The following is a 19,032-nucleotide window of genomic DNA, read 5'->3' as shown; positions in this document are numbered from 1 at the left end:
CTAGGATCGTGCCCTTCTTTTATGTCAATTATGAGTTCCATTGATGAAGGTGTAACGGTGAGAATAAATGACAAGTTCTCTATAACGGACAACACACTAAATGCTGTGAAATATTTTCCATTAAATGCTATCGGTCGGAGGGTATTTGTTGCATCTTTACGAGTATCATTCTTTCCGGTGACAAATGAGATAATTACCTTCGGTTCTAACTATCCTCCGCCTTACGTTTCACGTGTCATTTTATTAAGCGGCCACTTAGCATAACGTATTTTACCGTATACAATTACAAGTCTGAATACTTGCTTCCTTGCATCACATGCACAAATCTACCTTGTGACTATAGTGACAAAATTTATTTGGAAAAGTACATAGAATGCATTTTGTACTTGTCCGAAAAAATTAGTTTCATATCTAACTTTTGCGAGCGTCTCACTACCTCCCTATACTTATCCAAAGTGAATTTAATATCCACTCAAAAGCTGATTTGGCAAAAATATAAAATAAAAATAAAAAGGCGCGTTTTGTTAGCATTAAATTTTAAAAAAATCATTTTTTTGTAAGAATAGACTTTCTTGGATTCCTCCCCCCACCCCCTCCCCCAAACCCCCTCCTTTATTCTCCATCTAAACACTCACTACCTTATTCTCCAATTTCACATCCACCTCTCCTAAGAACCAATTTTCTTGTCTTCCTCTTTCTTTCTTCATCTTCACACCCGAACCCTTTTTTTCATCACTAATTCTTTTAATTTTTGCTGTACATTAAATGGATTTCTAAAATATAATTTTTCTTCTAGCCAATTAATGTCCTCCATTGAAAAGCACCCAAGGTTTTAAATTTGAACTAATTTAAGATTAGGCCTAAAATTCTATGTTTGGATAGCTGGGTTCGTGAATAGATGAGAGATTTTCTTTGAATTTTTGCTGGAACTAATTTAAAGGCCATAAAGTTTATCTATAATGGAGGTTTGGTAGGGGGTATGGAAGAAAATGAAATAAGAAAAATGTGCAAATGAAAATAAAGAAGAAAAAATAGCAAAAAGCATAAATTTATTATATTTCTGACATGATGCTAACATGGCACGCGCGTGTGGAGTACCTCACACCATGAAAGTGGTATTACGCTTCGCACGGTGGTATTAAATTCACTTTGGACAAGTATAGGGATGCGATGGGACGCCCGTAAAGATTAAGTGTGAAACTGATTTTTTCGGACAAGTACAAAATGCATCTCATGTATTTTTCCAATTTATTTCTCTAGCTTCTAATATGCTTCCATCAAAAATATTATGTTGAGTATTATAGGTTCTTCTAAGGATGGAACTAGTGTAAAAATTAAGGGTTCAATAGCTTTTGCCTATTTTATTAAATGTATAAGAATATTTAGCTCGCAACCCTCTTTGTTGGATTAGTTATTATTATATATTTACTTAAGATCGTTATAGGAACCCATAAATTTAAAATCTTGAATCGACCTACGAATTCAACCTTATTTATCTCTACAGATACCAAATATGAAAACTATATGCACAATAAAGGTAATTTCATATTAATAAAAAATGTATCAAAAACAGTCGACATAAATCAAAGTAACTACACTTTATAGGGCTAACAACCACTACTAAAAAACAGCAAATTTGTGACCGTCAAATCAGTGGAAAATTTCCAACAAATTTCTGACTGAAAAGTGTCAGTCAGAAAATACGTGGTCGCAAAATATTTGCGACAGAACAGTCGAAAATATTCGGCGGATTCGATCGCAAATTAAAAAATACAAGCACATTTGCATTTAAGTCATTTCTGACCGAATTGATTGCTAAATTTGCGACTGATTCAGTCGCTGATCAAAATAAAAAAAAATACAAATTAAAAGTTCCGACTCAAACAATCTTACATATTGAGTATTAATTAATAAAACAAATTCAGAAATTCGCAATATGCGACCGAATCAGTTGTAAATCTTAATTAAAAAAATTCAGAAATTCTCAATTTGCGACCAAATCAATTACAAATCTGGGTAATTTCTGGTGAAATTTGTGACTAATTCAATCGCAAATCTGGGAAATTTTTAGCAGAATTCTGCTGCATTTATAATTACACCACCTGCCAAACACAACAGCCAACCAAACACCTACCAACCAACCAAACATCTAGTATAACAATCCAAATCCAATATTTACTATAAAATGAATAATAATATTTATAACAATTCAACCAACTAATCAAACAACCAACTATCAAATAACATAAATTAAACATGTCTCTAACTTCTACTCTAAAACATTCAAATAGCTAATCCTAGTTAGACTCGGTCTCTGTCACGACCCAAATCCTAACTTGTCGTGATGGCACCTAACGTGGTATTAGGCAAGCCGACATTTACGAAATAACTCCAACACTTTTAACAAAAATGGATTTAAAGCAGTTTAAATAATAAAACTCCTCATAAACAGGATAGAGAATTCAAAACACAACGCGAAAATTCCTAACATCGGGGTGTCACTGAGTACATGAGCATCTAAATATCATAAGTCTGGAAAATACTGTCAATCATAGTCTGAAACTAAATACAATAAGTGAAAGGGTAGGGAAGGAGAAACAAGGTCTGCGAAAATGCCGAGCAGCTACCTCGAAATCTCCGAAGGGTCAAATGCGTAGTGAATCAACACCCACCATGTCCGGAAATACTTGAATCTGCACACGAAGTGCAGGGTGTAGCGTGAGTACAACCAACTCAGTAAGTAACAAGACTAAATAAAGAACTGAAAGTAGTGACGAGCTTCACAGTTATAGTGCAATTACAGTAATTTCAACATAGGAAGGTAGTCATGCTTTCAAGTTTGATAAATTAGGTCAAAACAGTTACTTCATGACAAGTTTAAGTGAAACAGAGTGTAACATCTTTTAGAAATTTCAAGACAGTGATACACGGCAGCTAAGTGCAACAATAATGAAATCAAATGCATCCTCTCAGGGCCACAGTCACTCAGTCCTCCCATTCACTCAGTACTCGGCACTAGCACTCAGTAGGAACCTGCTCTCACTGGGAGTGTGTACAGACTCTGGAGGGGCTCCTTCAGCCCAAGCGCTATAATCCGCATGGATAACTCACATGCTGTACAGAAAACTCACGTGCTATAGTATAATATCTGGATCAGCACGGATAACTCATGTGCTGTACGGACAACTCATGTGCTATAGTATCAATATCTCACAATCAGGCCTTCGACCTCACTCAGTCATCAATCTCTCTAGTCTCTCGGGCTCTTAGTAATCATGAAAATCAGCCCCAACAGAAATGATATAATGTATCAACAAGGAACAATAGAGACTGAGATATAATATACAAGTAAAACTGTGACTGAGTACAAAATAACAATTTAGTAAATAATTTAACATGTACACGACCTCTGTGGGTCCCTACAGTGCCAACACATAGTCAAAATATAATTTCTAACATGATTTGTGGTTCAATTTCTCTAATACATAGAGAATGTACAAATAACAACAGAGTATTCAACTACACAGTTCCATGGAATTTGACCAAGTCACAATTTCCTACGGTGCATGCCCACACATCCGTCACCTAGCATGTGCGTCACCTTAAAACCAAAAACATGACACGTAATACGGGGTTTCATACCCTCAAAATGAAATTTAAAACTGTTACTTACCTCAATCCGAGCAAATCTCTACTCCAATATACCCTTGCCTCGCGAAACGGCCTCCAAATGCCTCGAATTTAGCCATAAACAATTCGATACAATCAATATGGGCTAAAAGAATCAACACTATAAGAAAATGCTAAGCTAATAATCAAAAGTAAGAAAATGACTCAAAAGCCCGGCCCCGGGACCACGTCTCGAAATTCGATAAAAGTCACAAAACAAGAAGGCCCATTCAACCACGAGTCTAACCATACCAAATTTATCAAAACTTGACACCAAATCGGCATCCAAATCCCCAAATCAAACTCTCCAAGTCTCTAGCCTCAAAATCCCAATTTACACCTTAAATATACACCAACGAGGTGGGAAAATCAATGGGGGAGCAAGATTATTGATAAAAAATGAGCACAAGGGACTTACCTCAAGAATCAACTCGAAAATCCTCTCAAGAATCGCTCAAACCCGTGCTTGAAATGTTTGAAATAAGGTCAAAATCACGAACCCTTGTTTTAATAATCTGCCCAGCACTTCCGCTTCTGCGGGAACTTAACCACTTATGCGGCGACGCAGAAGCGACATCACACATGCATCTGTGGCCCATTCCACTCCTGCGGTCCCTCACTTTGCTATTGCGGACTCGCTTCTGCGAGCATCCAAGCCGCTTCTGCGGTTCCAGCTCTTCTACCCACTTCCGTTTCTGCAGTCCTCCTGCCGCATCTGCGGTCACGCAGATGCGAAACTCCCTATCGTACCTGCGTGTCTTCTATTTCTGCGCACCTCTCGCCGCACCTGCGGCCACATAGGTACAGAATAGTCCTCGCACCTGCAACCACCTGCACACTCCCCTCCAATCTCGCACCTGCGCAAGCCAGTCCGCACCTGCGCAAGCCAGCCCGTATCTCGATCAAAGCTCCGCAGGTGCGGTTACACCAACATAGGTCCATCTTCAGCAATCACTCAACTTCAATTTTTGATCCGTTAACCATCTGGAATCAACCTGAGACCCCCCAGGTCCTCAACCAAACATACCAATAAGTCCTAAAACCTCATGCGAACTTAGTCGAGCCCTCAAATCACATCAAACCACTTCAAAACACGAATTGCACCCCAATTCAAGCCTATTTAAGCTAAGGAAATTCATTTTCTACAAACGACGTCGAAACCTATCAAAACACATCCGATTGACCCCAAATTTTGCACATAAATCACATTTTATATTAAGGACCTACTCCTACTTCCGGAATTGAAATCCGACTCCGATATAAAAAAGTCCACTCCCGGGTAAACTTTCCAAAAATTCCAACTTTCGCTATTTCAAGACTAATTCTACTACGGACCTACAAATCACAATCCAAACACGCTCATAAGTCCAACATCACCCAACGGAGCTAACAAAATCATCAAAACTTCATTCCGAAGTCGTTTACTCATAGATCAACATTCGGTCAATCATTTCAACTTAAGCTTTCAACCTTAAGACTAAGTATCTCATTTTATTCTGAAATTACTCCGGACCCGAACCGACTACCCCATCAAGTCACATAACAGCTATAAAGTATAAAATGAGCAGTAAATGGGGAAACAGGGCTATAACCCTCAAAACGACCGGCCGGATCGTCACATCCTCCCCCTCTTAAACAAACGTTCATCCTCAAACGGGTCTAGAAACGTACCTAGAGTCTCAAATAGGTGTAGATATCTGCTCTGCACCTCCCGCTCTGTCTCCCAAGTAGCCTCCTCATCTAGCTGACCTCTCCACTGCACCTTCACTGAAGCTTTGTCCTTTGACCTCAACCTTTGAACCTGCCGATCCAAAATGGCCACCGACTCCACATCATAAGTCAGATCACCATCCAACTGGACTGTGCTGAAATCCAAAAATATGAGACGGATCGCCGACATACTTTCGGAGCATAAAAACATAAAATACTGGATGCACACTAGGTGGCAAGGCAAGCTTGTAAGCCACCTCCCCAATCTTTTGAAGTACCTCAAATGGCTTAATATACTAAGGGCTCAACTTGCCCTTCTTCCCGAACCTCATAACACCCTTCATGGGTGAAACCTTGATCAGCACCTTCTCCCCAACCATGTAAGCAACATCACGGACCTTATTGTCGGCATAACTCTTCTGTCTAGACTGCACCGTGCGAAGCCACTCCTGAATCAATTTAACCTTGTCCAAAGCATCCTGAACCAAGTCAGTACCCAACATCCTAGCCTCACCAGGCTCAAACTAACCCACTAGAGATCTACACCGTCTCCCATACAAAGTCTCATATAGAGCCATCTGAATGCTCGACTGGTAGATATTGTTGTAGGAAAACTCCGCGAGAGGCAGAAACTGATCCCATGAACCCCCAAAATCAATGACACAAACGCGTAGCACTTCTTCCAATATCTGAATAGTGCGCTCGGACTGTTCGTCTGTCTAAGGATGAAATGTTGTGCTCAACTCAACCTGGGTACCCAACTCTCGCTGCACGGCTCTCCTAAAGTGCAATGTAAACTGCGTGCCCCGATCTGAAATGATGGACACTGGCATACCGTGGAGGCGGACAATCTCTCATATGTAAATCTCAGCCAACCGCTCTGAAGAATAAGTAGTACCAACTGGAATAAAGTGCACGGACTTGGTCAGCCAATCCACAATCACCCAAATAGCATCGAACTTCCTCGAAGTCCGTGGGACCCCAACTACAAAATCCATAGTGATACACTCCCATTTCCACTCTGAAATCTCTAGTCTCTGAAGCAATCCACCCGGTCTTTGATGCTCATACTTTACCTATTGACAGTTGAGACACCGAACTACAAACCCCACTATATCCTTCTTCATTCTTCTCCACCAATAATGCTATCTCAAGTCCTGATATATCTTTGCGGCACCCGGATGAATGAAATCTCAAGAATCAACTCACGTAGCCCATCTACATTAGGCACACAAATCCGACCTTGCATCCTCAATACCCCATCATCCCTAATAGTAACATCTCTAGCATCACCGTGCTGAACCGTGTCCTTTAGGAAAAACACATGGGGATTGTCATAATGGCACTCTCTGATGCGATCATATAAGGAAGACCGAGATACCACACAAGATAGAACCCGACTTGGATCCGAGACATCTAATCTCACGAACTGGTTAGCCAAGGCCTGAACATCAACTGCAAGAGGTCTCTCACCAACATGAATGAATGTGAGGCTACCCATACTCACCGTCTTTCTACTCAAGGCATCGACTACCACATTGGCCTTTCCGAGATGATACAGAATAGTGACATCATAGTCCTTTACAAGCTCCAACCATCTCCGCTGCCTCAAACTTAGATCCTTCTGTTTTAACAAGTGTTGGAGGCTCCGATGATCCGTAAATACCTCACAAGACACACCGTAGAGATATGCCTCCAAATCTTCAATGCATGAATGATGGTAGCCAACTCCAAATCATGAACATGGTATTTCCTCTTGTGGGGCTTCAACTGACATGAAGCATAAACAATCACTCTACCCTTCTGCATCAAGACACACCTAATACCGGCCCGAGAAACATCATAATACACTGTATAAGAACTAGAAGCTGAAGGTAGAACTAGAACTGGAGTTGCGGTCAAGGCAGTCTCGAGCTTCTGAAAGCCCTCCTCACACTCATCCGACCACCTGAAAATGGCACCCTTCTAGGTCAATTTGGTCAAAGGCAATGCAATAGACGAGAAACCCTCCACGAAGCGACGATAATAACCGGCCAACCCGAGAAAGCTCCGAATCTCTATAGCTGAGGACAGTCTGGGCCAACTATGAACTGCCTCTATCTTCTTCGGATTCACCTGAATCCCCTCACTAGACACCACGTTCCCCAAGAATGCTACTAAACTAAGCCAAAACTCACATTTGGAGAAATTAACATAATGCTTCTCCTCACTCAACCTCTGCAACACAATCCTCAAATGCTGGGCATGCTCCTCCTGGATAAGAGAGTACATCAGGATATCATTAATGAACACTATGACAAACGAGTCAAGATAAGACTGAAATACACTGTTCATAAAGTGCATGAATGCTACTGGGGCGTTGGTCAGCCCAAAAGACATCACGAGTAACTCATAATGATCATAACGGGTCCTGAATGCTGTCTTTAGAATATCCAAGTCTCGATTCTTCAACTGGTGATACCCAGACCTCAAATCAATCTTAGAGAACAAACTCGCTCCCTGAAGCTGGTCAAATAGATCATCAATGCGCTGCAAAGGATACTTTTTCTTGATTGTAACTTGCTCAACTGCTTGTAATCAATGCACATCCGCATAGAAGCATCCTTCTTCTTCACAAACAAGAACGGTGCACCCCAAGGAGATACATCAGGCCTAATAAACCCCTTATCAAGAAGTTCCTGAAGCTGCTCCTTCAATTTCTTCAACTCAGCTGGTGCCATACGATACTGTGGAATAGAAATGGGCTGAGTGCCCGGTACTAAGTCAATACCAAAGTCAAAATCCCTGTCGGGCGGCATGCCCGGCAGGTCTGCAGGAAACACATTCGGAAAATCTCGCACCACCGGAACATAATCAATAGTAGGAGTATAAGGACCAACATCCCTCACAAATACCAAATAAGATAAACAACCCTTTCCAATCATCCTCTGGGCCTTCAAATGTGAAATCAATTTGCTGGGGACATAGTCTAGAGAACCTCTCCACTCAATCCTTGGCAATCCCGACATTACCAACGTCACGGTCTTATCAATCCTTGGCAATCCCGGCATCGCCAACATCACAGTCTTAGCGTGACACAGAATAACATGACATGGAGACATCCAATCCATACCCAAGATCATGTAGAAATCCACTATACTAAGCAATAAAAGATCAACTATAGTCTCAAATCCCCCAACAGTCACTACATACGATCGATATACACGGTCCACAACAATGGTATCACCCACTGGCGTAGATACATGAACATATAAAACTAAGGACTCACAGGGCATATCCAGATAATGAGCGAAATACGATGATACGAATAAGTAGAACCAGGGTTAAATAATATAGAGGCATCCCTGTGGCATACTGAGACAATACTTGTGATCACTGCATCGGAGGCAATAATATGTGGTCTGGCAGGAATAGCATAGAATCGGGCCTGATCGCCACCTGATCAGCCTTCCCCTCTAGGGAGACCTCTAGCCGCCTGGGCCCCACCTCGAGCTGGCTGAGTGGGTGGTGTAACTGCTGATACTGGTGCCATCGGCTGAGAACTCTGCTGTGGAGCCCCACTCAACAACCTAGGGAAATCTCTCTTTATATGCCCAAAGTCTCCGCAATCGAAACAACCCCTTCTCTGACAGAACTACTACTCCTGATAACCCGAGAAACTACCTGTAGAAACTTGAGCGGACGAGGCATGGTGAAAACTTTATGCTGGTAGTGCACTGAATGAAGAATGGCCTGAGTGAGCACTGTAAGAACCATGGCTAGCTGATGCACCTCGATGAGCTGGACGAGCCATTTGAGCGGGCCTGTAAGGATGGGCCCTGTTGTGGTAGGACTACCCTCCAGAAGATACACCACCGAAACCACCCAAACCTCGAGGCCTTTTGGGCCTCCCTCTCACCACGCTCCTGGCTACAGACCATCTCTATCTACCAAGCAATATCAACCACCTCGTCGAAAGTAGCACCAGACACCCTCTCCCAGGTCATAAGAAACCATGGATGATATGTAAGGTCATCAATGAACCTCCTAATCCTCTCCCTCTCAGTGGGAACCAACCAAACTGCGTGACGAGCCAACTCATAAAACCTCATCTCGTACTGTGTCACCGATATGCCCTCCTGTCGTAACTACTCAAAATATCTGCACAGCTCTTCCTTGCGAGACTGCGACACGAACTTCTCCAAGAAAAGAATGGAGAAATTCTGCCATGTAAGTGGTGCTGCACCGACTGGCATGCGCCTCTCATAAGCCTCCCACCATCTGAAGGCACCCCTAGTGAATTGAAAGGTAGTGAACGAGACCCTACTAGTCTCCAGAATACCAGCAGTGCGAAGAATCCACTGGCACTTATCCAAGAAACCTTGGGCATCCTCTGACTCAGCACCGCTAAATGATGGAGGCTGAAGCCTCCCAAATCTCTCAAGTCTCCTCTGCTCATCATCAGTCATAACAGGGACCACCGGGGCTTGAGCAAATGCAACCGGATGGCCTGGTAGTACCCCCATTGTCTGAAGTCCCTGCATTACCTGCTCTGGAGTACGAGCAACAGGTGTATGAATACCTCCCTCGGCCAGAGAAGTGGTTGGTGCGGCCCGAGCCAAAACCACCTAAGCAAGGCCAGTGCAAACCGTCAATATCTGGGCCAAAGCCTCCTGAAGGCCTAGAATTACAATGGGTACAATTGGTGTCTGAGCTGGCCCCACTGGCTCAGCTACATATGGTACCTGCTTCTGAGCTGGAGCAACTGGTGGATCTGTAGGTGCTTCTCTAGCTGTTTTACGAACTGCACCTCTGCCCCTACCGCGAACCCTACCGCATCCTAGTTCTCTCGTGGCCCTAGCTGGTGGTACTGGTGGCTGTCTGTCCTGTCCGGTAGCACGTGTCCTCACCATCTGTGAGAGAATAGAATACAAAAGTTTAGTTACTGAAATTAACAAATCTGCACGACAAGAATACAAGAATATGAAGTTTTCTAAGGGTTCGGCAACCTCTTGAAGATAAGTACAGACGTCTCCGCACCGATCGGCAAGACTCTACTAAACCTACTCATGACTCGTGAGACCTATGTAACCTAGGCTATCATACCAACTTGTCACGGCCCAAATCCTAATCTGTCGTGATGGCACCTAACATGGTACTAGGCAAGCCGAAATTTACGAAATAACTCCAACACTTTTAACAAAAATGGATTTAAAGCAGTTTAAATAATAAAACTTCTCATAAACAGGATAGAAAATCCAAAACACAACGCGGAAATTCCCAACATCGGGGTGTCACTGAGTACATGAGCATCTAAATATCACAAGTCTGGAAAATGTTATCTATCATAGTCTGAAACTAAATATAATAAGTGAAAGGGTAGGGAAGGAGAAACAAGGTCTGCGAAAACGCGGAGCAGCTACCTCGAAATCTCCGAAGGGTCAAATGCGTAGTGAATCAATACCCACCGTGTCCGGAAACACTTGAATCTGCACACCAAGTACAGGGTGTAGCGTGAGTACAACCAACTCAGTAAGTAATAATACTAAATAAAGAACTGAAGGTAGTGACGAGCTTCACAGTTATCGTTCAATTACAGTAATTTCAACATAGGAAGGTAGGCATGCTTTCAAGTTCGATAAATTAGGTCAAAACAGTTACTTCATGACAAGTTTAAGTGAAACCGAGTGTAACATCTTTCAGAAATTTCAAGACAGTGATACATGGCAGCTAAGTGCAACAATAATGAAATAAAATGCAGCCTCTCAGAGCCACAATCACTCAGCTCTCCCATTCACTCAGCACTTGGCACTCGACACTCACACTTAGTAGGCACCTGCGCTCACTGGAGGTCCGTACAGACTCCGCAGGGGCTCCTTCAGCCCAAGCGCTATAATCCGCACGGACAACTCACGTGCTATAGTATAATATCTAGATCAACACGAACAACTCACCTGCTGCACGGACAACTCATGTGCTATAGTATCAATATCTCATAATCAGGCCCTCAGCCTCACTCATTCATCAATCTCTCTAGTCTCTCGGGCTCTCAGTAATCATGAAAATTAGCTCCAACAGAAATGATATAATGTATCAACAAGGAACAATAGAGACTGAGATATAATATATAAGTAAACCTGTGAGTGAGTACAAAACAATAATTTAGCAGATAATTCAACATGTACAAGACCTCTATGGATCCCTACAGTGCCAACACATAGTCGGAACATGATTTCTAACATGATTTGTGGTTCAATTTCTCTAATACATGGAGAATGTACAGATAACAACAGAGTATTTAACTACACAATTCTATGAAATTTGACCAAGTCACAATTTTCTACGGTGCACGCCCACACGCCCGTCACCTAGCATGTGCGTCATCTCAAAACCAAATACATGACGCGTAATACGGGGTTTCGTACCCTCGGAACCAAATTTAAAACTGTTACTTACCTCAATCCGAGCAAATCTGTACTCCAATATACACTTGCCTCGCGAAACGACTTCCGAATGGCTCGAATCTAGTCATAAACAATTCGATATAAACAATACGAGCTAAAAGAATCAACTCTACAAAAAAAATGCTAAGCTATTAATCAAAAGTAAAAAATCAACTCAAAAGCCGGCCCCCGGGCCCACGTCTCGAAATTTAATAATAGTCACAAAACCAGAAAGCCCATTCAACCACGAGTCTAACCATACTAAATTTATCAAAATCCGACACCAAATCGCCATCTAAATCCTAAAATCAAACTCTCCAAGTCCCAAGCCTCAAACTCCCAATTTACACCTTAAATACACACCAACTAGGTGGGAAAATCAATGGGGAGGCAAGATTATTGATAAAAATGATCACAAGGGACTTACCTCAAGAATCCCCTCGAAAATCCTCTCATGAATCGCCCAAAACCTTGCTTGAAATGTTTGAAATAAGGCTGGTAAGTGGGTCGGTCCAGGCCCGAGACCGCGAGCCAAACGGGCCAGGACAGAAGGCCCGATTTTAGTGGGTCTGGGCAGGTCTCGTGGGTCGATCCTATGCTTTGGGCCCGCCAGGCCCGGGACCATTTAGCCCGCCAGGGACCGGGACCGGTCCCTTAGCGGGCCAAACGGTCCCAACGGCTATATTTAAAAAAAATATTATTTAAAAAAAATAAAAATATAGCCGTTGGCTATTTATAAAATAGTCATTTAACCCCCCAACTTTGTTTTAACCCCAAACTTTTTATAATTATATTTTTTCCTATTTTCAACAATAAATACCCCCTCATTCTTTATTTTTTTTATAAAATCATCAATCTATCACAATCTCTTTCTAATTTTCTTCTATAATTGCTACCATTGCTTACTTTATTGTTACTAAGTGTATAATATATAAGCTATATTCGATATATATATATATATATATATATATATATATATATATATATATAGTATATATACTATACTATACATCTTATATAAGCTATATTATACATTTAGTATATATACTATACTATACTATATATACATCTTATATAAGCTATATAAGATGTATATATATATATATATATATACTATATATACATCTTATATCGACTAAGTGTATAGTATATAAGCTATATAAGATGTACGTATAGTATAGTATATATATATATAAAAGTTATATTCGATATAAGATGTATATATAGTATAGTATAGTGTATATATATATATAAGTTATATTCGATATTAAATATTGAATATTAAAATTTAGGATGTTAAATAAAATTTAGGTTACAATTCTATAATAAAATTTACAAAGCATTGCCTTAGATATGTTTTTAACATCCTTTTGTCTCTAATATCTATTTAATTTAATTTTTTTAAAAAAATTGTTGGGCCCACTTAGCCCATTTAGCCCGTGGGCCGGGACCGTTTAGTCCGGGACCAAACGGTCCCGGTCTCGATCCAGGGTCGGTCCCTACAAAAAGTATTTTTAGCCCGGGACCGTTTGGACCGGCCCACTTGGCCTGTTTAGGCCCGGGATCGGCCCACTTGCCACCCTTAGTTTGAAATGATGCCAAAAACGCGAACCCTTATTTTAATAATCTGCCCAGTATTTCCGCTTCTGCGGGAACTTAATCACTTTTGCGGCGTCACAGAAGCGACATCACACACGCATATGCGGCCCATTCTGCTCCTGCAGTCCCTCACTCTGCTTTTGCGGACTCGCTTCTGCGAGCATCCAAGCCGCTTCTGCGGTCCCATCTTATCTGCCCACTTCCTCTTCTGCAATCCTCCTGCCGCATTTGCGGTCACGCAGATGCGAAACTCCCTATCACACCTGCGCGCCTTCCATTTTTGCGCACCTCTCGCCGCACCTGTGGCCACGTAAGTGCAAAACGCAAGTGCGGAAAAGTCCTCGCACCTGCGATCACCTGCACACTCCCCTCCAATCTCTCACCTGCGCAAGCCAGCCCGCACCTGCGATCAAAGCTTAGAAGGTGCGGTTACACCAGCAGAGGTCCATCTTCAGCAATCACTCAACTTGAACTTTTGATTTGTTAACCATCCGGAATCAACTCGAGGCCCCCCGAGACCTCAACCAAATATACCAACAAGTCCTAAAACCTCATACGAACTTAGTCGAGCCCTCAAATCACATCAAACTACTTTAAAAATACGAATCGCACCCCAATTCAAGCCTATTGAAACTAAGAAAATTCAACTTCCACAAACGACGTTGAAACATATCAAAACACGTCCGATTGACCCCAAATTTTGTACATAAGTCACATTTAACATTACCGGTCAACTCCAACTTCTAGAATCTGAATCCGACCCCGATATCAAAATGTCTACTCCCGGGCAAACTTTCCAGAAATTTTAATTTTCACCATTTCAAGTCTAATTCCACTACGGACCTCCAAATCATAATTCGGACACGATCCTAAGTCCAAAATCATACAACGGAGCTAACAGAACCATCAAAACTCCATTCTAGAGTCGTTTACTCATAGATCAATATTCGATCAATCATTTCAACTTAAGCTTTCAACCTTGAGACTAAGTATCTCATTTCATTCTGAAATCACTCCGGACCCGAACCGACTACCCTGGCAAGTCACATAACAGTTATAAAGTATATAATGAGCAGTAAATAAGAAAATAGGACTACAACCCTCAAAACGACCGACCGGGTGGTCACAGTCTCCTCCTCAGACTCAGACTCAGACTCCATTGTAGCTTGACTGCCTTTCTTGCTTTTTTTTTTTAACAATTTTTGGATCAAAGCTGAGTTGCTTGAAATTGTTGCGACATTTGATCCACTATTTGACGCATAGCTTCCATATCTTTTGGGAAACTGATGCCCCAGTAAATAATGGTATTGGTGGACGACTGGAGGATGGTTGTACTCCAATCCCGTAGACTCGACCTTTATTTATTTTCACGAGAAATAAAGAAAAGAAAGTAAAAGAAGTAATAAAACAAACACACAACTTTCAAAGTAATACCAAAATAGATAATTACATAATATTTATACCTTTATTCACACCACCATCCGCCTGTGTCCAAATTGTAGTCATATCCTCCAGGGCCGGCTGAATTCCTTCAGGCTGAGTTTGTCACCATGCATCAAGATCAATACTTGTCCTACAATAAAAATAATACACGTTATATAAATAAAATAAATCAAGAGGAAAAAATAATATAGTGTTGGAGTTGGGATCATATAAATGATTCTGAAGCACGCGGTTCGACCCATCCTTCTCTTGTGCTGTCCTCCTCCCCCTCCTTCTTCTTCTCAGCGTAAGTCACATCTCCCCCACGTTCCTTTTCTTGACTGCATTTTCTTCATTTCGTTCCAATAATAAATAATATAATTAACACATAGATAAAGCATGGAGAATTTCCAAACGAAAAGCCGAAACAAAGAAGTATTAGCACTTAAATTATTTCTTAACTAACCTAACTTGAATGTATAAAAATTCTAACTCTTTAAAATGTTGTTCACCTCTAATAGAGAAGTATTAGCACTTACGTTATTTTTTATATAAACAAGAATTTCATACTTATAGAAAATACCCAAATCTTTCTAATTTTTTTTCTTGATTTACTATTCAATACATACAAGTATACTAGCCATTTTTACAAGAACGTCTAACTAAAAGAATTTTTTTTTAGCTAATTAGTCTAAACAAGCAAATTTTTAACAAGTCACTATATACATACTGTATTGAAAACATTATTACTAATTTATCCATACTATATTGTAAATTATATAGCTAATTTATACATACTATATTGCTAAATTAATGCAAAAATAAATTACCTGGAAAATGACCAACGGATCTGCTGCCGGACCAACACCGGAGGGGAGATGAGCTGCCAGATTCCTGCACCAAAAATGAGTTAAACAACTTGGGAAAAAACTATTAGGGGGAGGGGGGTCGGCCGGACGGGAGAAGGGAGCGTATGAGGGAGAGGGAGAGTGAGAGAGAGGGAAATCGTACCTTATATGGTTAGATTAGAGAAGAAAATCAAGAAATAGAGCGGGTGGGGGAAGAAGAGGAGAGGGGAGGAGAGGAAAAAAGAAAACTAGAGAAGAAAGAAGAAAAAACAGGTGAGGACTGTATTAAAAATAGATTTGCGACCGAATCGGTCGCAAATTTGAAATTTGAAAATTTCAAATAACAGCTAGTTCAGTCGCAAATCCGTTGACCAGTCAGACCTCATTTTTATTGTAGATTCCGACCAAATTGGTCGAAATATTTATATTTATATTTATATTTTCTGCGACTGATTCAGTCGGAAAATTGAGCGACTGAAAGAGTCGCAATTTGGAGCCAAAAATTAAAAGAAAAATTAACATATATTTTTAATAAAGTTTCCGACTGAATCAGTCAAAAATTGCGATTGAATTAAATCGGTCGCAATTAATCAGTGGCAAATTTGTTGTTTTTTTAGTAGTGAATATGCTTAAGACTAAAAGCTAGTAGTGAGAGAATATACATACTCCGATCCTTATATTGAAGTGCTAGCAAAGTTAAGAGATTAATCACCATATGAGATGTATGATGTATTCAACAGAAATTTTAGTAGCCCTCACTTTTACTTAAGCGTAAGGAAATTTGTGACAAATATTTACTTTGATTTCCATTCTTATTAATCTTCGCGAAGATGACCACAGACCACAAAAATAGGCCTAGCAATAGAGTCGACAATCAATAATCCAAATTCAAATAGCCTATGTATAAAAGAAATGGATCTTATAGCACATAGTAATTCTATTTCCATGAGAGATGATTCTAAATGGACTATTTAATACTTATTCAAAGAACTCTTACATATATCAAAGCCAAAATCTAAATATTTAATCAACTTCAGTTGATTACTCATGAAGCTCTATCTCTAATCTTTAGATCCTTACAATTAATATGTGACCTTTGCAGCTATCTAATGGATCTTTTGGAACTATTTCTTATCTAATTGCAACTTGGATCAAAAATTATTTTATTGGTAACAATCCAATTTTGATTTTTAAAAGGGCAAATGTCCAAATATGCCCTTGTACTATGCGAAATTGAGCACATTTGCCCTTCGTTAATACTTTAGCTCAAATATGCTCTTACCGTCACATAGTTGGTCCATATATCCTTAGAGTTACACAGTTGGCCCATATATGCCCTTTTCGAAACGGAATTCACCCAAACTAATTAGCTATTTCATTAATTGTATTAAAGTGTATTACAAACACTATTTTCTTTTTATTAGTATTTTGTTTCTTTACCTTTCTCTTTTCTTTCTTCCTTTTTCTTTTCTTCTCTTTTTTTTTTCCTTTTTCTCTCTCCCTTATCCGCTTCCTCCATTACCGATGTCTTCTCAATTTTCGTCACCAATTTTACTTGACAAAACTCATGAATTCCAATTACTAAGAAAATTCTCCCGTAAGGTAATCAAGTTCCAATTTCACTGGCCCTCTAAATAAACGAAATTAAATTATTCCAAAAATTATGCTTTAAACTTTAAAATAATAAAAATATCTCAACCTTTAACAATACTCAAAAGACCATAATATTTAAATTATTTCCAAAAAAATAATTTAATGATTAAAAGCCTAGAGTTCAAGTTGTAGTGTTATAAATTTACGTTGTTAGCCTTTTTTCATCTTTTTTCAGCTGGATATTTTTTATTTTTTTATTAACTATGTAAATTAGGGGTGTACATAGAACGGGTTGCTTCGTTTTTTATCAAAACCATACCAAACCAATTATATCGGTTTTGATTGTTTAATTTTGTTGGATTTTTTGGGATTTTTGTTACATAAATATTATTTCAATCTACTTTGTTAAATTTTTTAGAACTAAATATATGTTCAGTAAAAATTTTAAAAAAATTGACAAACATATGATCTATAAAATATTCTTATGGGAGAATTTTCTTAGTAATTGGAATTCATGAGTTTTGTCAAGTGAAATTGGTGACGAAAATGGAGAAGTCATCAGTAATGGAGGAAATCGGATAAGGGAGAAAGAAAAAGTAAAAAAAAAAGAGAAGAAAAGAAAAAAGAAGAAAGAAAAGACAAAGGTAAAGAAAAAAAAGTATTAATAAAAAGGAAATAGTGTTTGTAATACACTTTAATACAATTAACGAAAGAGCTAATTAGTTTGGGTGGATTTCGTTTCGAAAAGGGCATATATGGGCCAACTGTGTAACTCCAAGGGCATATATGGACCAATTATGTAACGGTAAGGGCATATTTGAGCTAAAGTATTAACGAAGGGCAAATGTGCTCAATTTCGTATAGTACAAGGGCATGGACCTTTTCCATTTTTAAAATGTCAAGCAACTACAGTGGTTCACTTTCATATTCCTCAAGATAACTGTATGAGGAACTCCTACTAATCTACGAGTCCTTAAAAATTATAGAGATCCTACAGTCTTTTCAGAACAAGAATAATAGCTTGCGAACATAGTACTCATTATCTCTATCAGGTCTCAAAATCTTTATCTTTCTCTGAATTGCTTTCTACTCATTTTCATAAATTAATATCTTGGAAGCATAAAATGTTTTAGACTTTTTCCAAAAGCAAATAGAGAGAAGTATGTCTGGAGTGGTAATCACCTAATGAAATAAAATATCTCTGACAATTAAATTGGATATGAATAATGAATGATCCACATTATATCAGTTTTTGTAACTTTTAAGACTTCATATTGCTTCTTCAAGTATCCTTAATGGACGTATTAGTTTGCTTATTCATATGCAATCTGCATAAGTCCCCGTCTCTGAAAGATTAAGAGAAAGCGTTTAACACATCTTGACTGTCAAATTTAATATGCTTTGGATACTCCTAAATTTATAAACATGTAACCTTTGGCATTCATGATTTAACGTTCAATGTCATACCCATGATAGAATGTTTTAAAAAATAATGCCTTATGGTTCTAGGATGCATTAACTATTTATTTTTCGGTGTTGTCCCCATACTGATGAGCATCACTTAATCTCGACTATACTGAAATTATAGCAGGATTATTGTGCTCTCTTCCAAGAAACTCTCTCTTGTTCATGCTATTTTGCTTACTGCATTACCTCAATTGTCTGGTCTTCTATTATCAAAAGTTCAATAACCGTTGGGTTAATATAATTATTTGTGGCCTAGATAGAATATAAATTCAATTGCTTAGCCTACTAAACAAATTTTAGGT

This window comes from Nicotiana tomentosiformis, chromosome 3 (genome assembly GCF_000390325.3).
Source record: "Nicotiana tomentosiformis chromosome 3, ASM39032v3, whole genome shotgun sequence".
Taxonomy (NCBI): Eukaryota; Viridiplantae; Streptophyta; class Magnoliopsida; order Solanales; family Solanaceae; genus Nicotiana; species Nicotiana tomentosiformis.
Note: the sequence above shows the minus strand (reverse complement) of the source record.